The sequence below is a fragment of the Perca fluviatilis genome, chromosome 6 (assembly GCF_010015445.1).
Source record: "Perca fluviatilis chromosome 6, GENO_Pfluv_1.0, whole genome shotgun sequence".
In the NCBI taxonomy this organism is placed as follows: domain Eukaryota; kingdom Metazoa; phylum Chordata; class Actinopteri; order Perciformes; family Percidae; genus Perca; species Perca fluviatilis.
The window spans coordinates 30,117,330-30,120,957 of record NC_053117.1 but is presented as its reverse complement, the minus strand read 5'-3'; positions in this window follow the sequence as shown (position 1 = coordinate 30,120,957).

Genomic DNA, 3,628 nt, shown 5'->3' with positions numbered 1-3,628 from the left:
GTCATGCAGACATTTTGTAAATGCATCAACTAACAACATTAACTAGCTGTAATGCCGAGCTTTAATGACCTAAGTCTGTTCAGGGGTTTGTGAAATGACCACATTTGTCTTTCCTGTTTCTCCCAAACAGAGAGGGAAAGCTTTCTCCTCCATCTATCCCCTTCAGTCTCCAGCTCTCTGTGGCTCCATGCTTATAATCCGGGAGCAGCTCACTGGGCTCGCTGTATGGGTCATTATTCACTCCAATACTTTTTCTCTAAGCTGGTCAATAGCCAAGGATGTTGTCAGAATTGAAAAGGTTTATTTATTCCACAGGGGCAGATGAATCTGACCACAAGTACAAACACCACAACAAGCCCTCGTCTTATAGACTGTATAGCGTTCATGCCAGAGAAATGACAAAGAAAATGTCCACATATTTTTCACGCTTTGTTTATTTATTTATTTTTGAAATATGGTAATTCCTCAGAAGTAATAACTTCTGACAGGTAGCCTGACATGAAATTGCAGTCTTTTTCTCCATTTCCCTTTAATCTGCAACAATTCAATCAGGCAGCTTGTGTGCGAACCTGGGCTCTTCTCTGTGCCTTGTCCTTTTTACATTCTTGTCAAGCCTTTTCTCTTTGCTCATCTGAGGATGAGATGTGGGCAAAAAAAATGAAGCAAGAGGGTGACGATTTCCGTTTTTTCCACATACTGTCAGTTGACCTGAGAATGACGGTATTAAAATCTGTCAAGCCAAGTCTTCATTAGAAATCAGAGGTGGATGAAGGTACAACCCCATCATATGCCGCTAATTTAATACAGCATTTGTGTTATTAGTAATAAAATAAGACACATCGTTTTTAATAGCAACATGTTTCCTTTTAATTGTAAGAGTTAAATGTTGACATTAACTACCTAATCCCAAAACAACATTATTCTGTTTTTAATGTCACTCAACGTACAATAAGTTAGCTTAGGCTGTGCCCTGTCACGCTATCTTCAAAACAGCTGTAGTGGATGGAATGTGTGGATCGCAAAGCTAAAAAAATCACTATTAGCATCATCATTAGCATAAACCATTGTATTAAGACAAATCTACATTAGATTCACACTAACATTTTGGTAAATATACACAGTTTTTTTTATAACAATTAAAGCTGCACCAACCAACTTTTTTATACAACAAGGGAAAAAATACTTTTTTATGTGAAAGGGGTCACTTGTGGCTGAAAAGTACAGGTAAATCCACTGAACACTTCCTGCTCAGCATCCAACGGCAGACAGTGTAAGAAGTGAGCAACTAGGTGATGAAAATTGGATTGGTGGCAAAATAAATAAATGCACTGTGACTGCTTGTGTGCTTACGTTAAACATAAGAATGAAATCCCACAGTCCTCACATACGATCAAAAGACACTCTTGATCTTGCTGCCAAAATGCACACTTTTAAAAGTAGTGCTCCACTTCTCATTCATAAATGACAGAGAAGCTTTTTTAGTGATTATTGAGATACTATAAGCACTTGAATACACAATGAGTTTTAGTATTGTATTTATAACTGTCAGTCTTGGAAAGAGGAACTTATGAGCAGATGAAGGCAGCAAGAGTCTTCCGCCAGACTGCTGTAGGGGGATGCATAGCGCATGTGGGAAATCTAGGATGTAATGAGAGAAAGATTGGACTCTTGAATCCACAGTGTCATATGTTTAGGGGTAATTTGCAGGTCATTTATTGCAGTTTTGTAACTAAAAAAAGAACATGTTCACGTCCACTTTAACTGATTCAGACTTGCATCTGCGGAGTAATGTGGACATTAAATTTAGTTTTTTTTTCAGATTTACTTGAGGGTGAGTAGAAAAAAAGGTTCATTTCTGGATTTGTTCTCACTAATTAATTTATTTTTGCTTTTCTGGCAGCATTACCCATTCAAATTTATGTCTAATCCATTTATAAGTATATATACATGCATACTTTACATTTTCTTTTGAGGTATCACTTTAACTCAAGTTTTCTTACACGTCCTCTCATCTGCAGTAACAGCAGCATTTAGTGACCAAACACCACAGGGAGAGTCAGCTGCCATGTGGCGCAAGCCTGAACACCAGTTCACCTCTCTCAAACACAGAAACTGTATAACCAGAATCTGAGGAGACCTTAGCCGAGCAGGGGGAAATCATTAAACACTTTCCGTGACAAAAGAGCCCAGTGACGCATTGGATTCTGAACACTGCAGCTACTGGATTCTGAAAGTGGTCTGACCTTCAAAGTTTCATCCTGTTGAGAGGGCTTTAGCTACTGTAGCCTGTTTTGGGGGAAATAAAAGGTGGCACATGTCTTTTGGGGATACAAGGGTGGTGGTGCTCTTTTGTGTTGAACCAGCTGGTATTGAACACTGCTGACACTGTCACACTGACCAATGTTCCATTGAGCATTAGAAAAAGGCCAACCAGCACAGTGGATGTTTCTATGTGTGGAGACTGTTGCAAATCAGTGTACGTGGGGACATTTAAAGTTTGTTTATGCAGATTATAACTAATCAGGTTTACGAGCCAATTTCCTGCAGTAGGGCACCAAACTTTCCTGGATGCTTCTGTTTCTTCACAGACTGCTTGGTTGTGGTTTTGGGATGGCATCCATGTTCAAGTGTGACGAGAATGGAGATATCCCATATTATTGTTAGCCACTTAGGGGCAGCAAAAACTAGGTGTGAACACAACATTGACATATCTTCAACTATTAAGTTGATATTGCAAACATGTTAGTGAACAGTTGCTCATTTACACATCCAGCAGTTAGGAAGCAACATTATCATTCATTTGGAGTCATGATACTGGCCACCTGAAAATGTAAATCCAATATTTAGCTCTGTTTTTGGTCTCTTCCAACTCCTGGGGGAAATATCTGGCTCTTTAGCTGCTAAATGTTCTACTGTGTTCACCAGGTAGTTGCTAACTTTGTCTGCAAAATCCCTCCTTAGGGCCCCAATAGGCCATGGCTGAACATGAAACCAATTGAGATGAAGGAAACAAAGAGGGAAAAAAAAGAAAGACATTTTCGAAACCTGCCTTCCATGCAGATTTCTCCCAGAAGAGAGATACATTTCAGGGGATTACTAAGAAGATAGCTCATGGTGATCAAAAATTCAAGTGACTTCATTTAACATTGCCCTACTACATCATACCCCCCCAACTGCTTAAGACAACCATGTCGTTTGAAAGGTACAACACTACATTTCAAAATGTCGCTCTGCACAGCTAGTGGTGCAGCAAAGCATACATTTGGAGATGATGAAAGCCAGAGAGAATTTGAACTCCCCACAAAATATTAAATACTCCCCACTGTACATGTCACAGCATTCTAGCCAACTAAACTGTTCCTCGGCCTTATGATTTATAATTTAAGGACATGGCGCTTAATTCGGTTTATTATATACTCGGCACAATAAGAGCAAATCTACCATACACCTACCATACATGATCATCAATCACACTTTATGTTTTTTTATTGTTTTTTTTGAATTGGTGAGTAACCGGAATGCGTACGGGAGTAACTGAATAAAAAGAAAGAGACAGAAGGGGAGGGAGGGTGGATGTGTTATGCGGGAGGGATTGCATATAATGTGTGTATGTGCAGCCGTATGTATG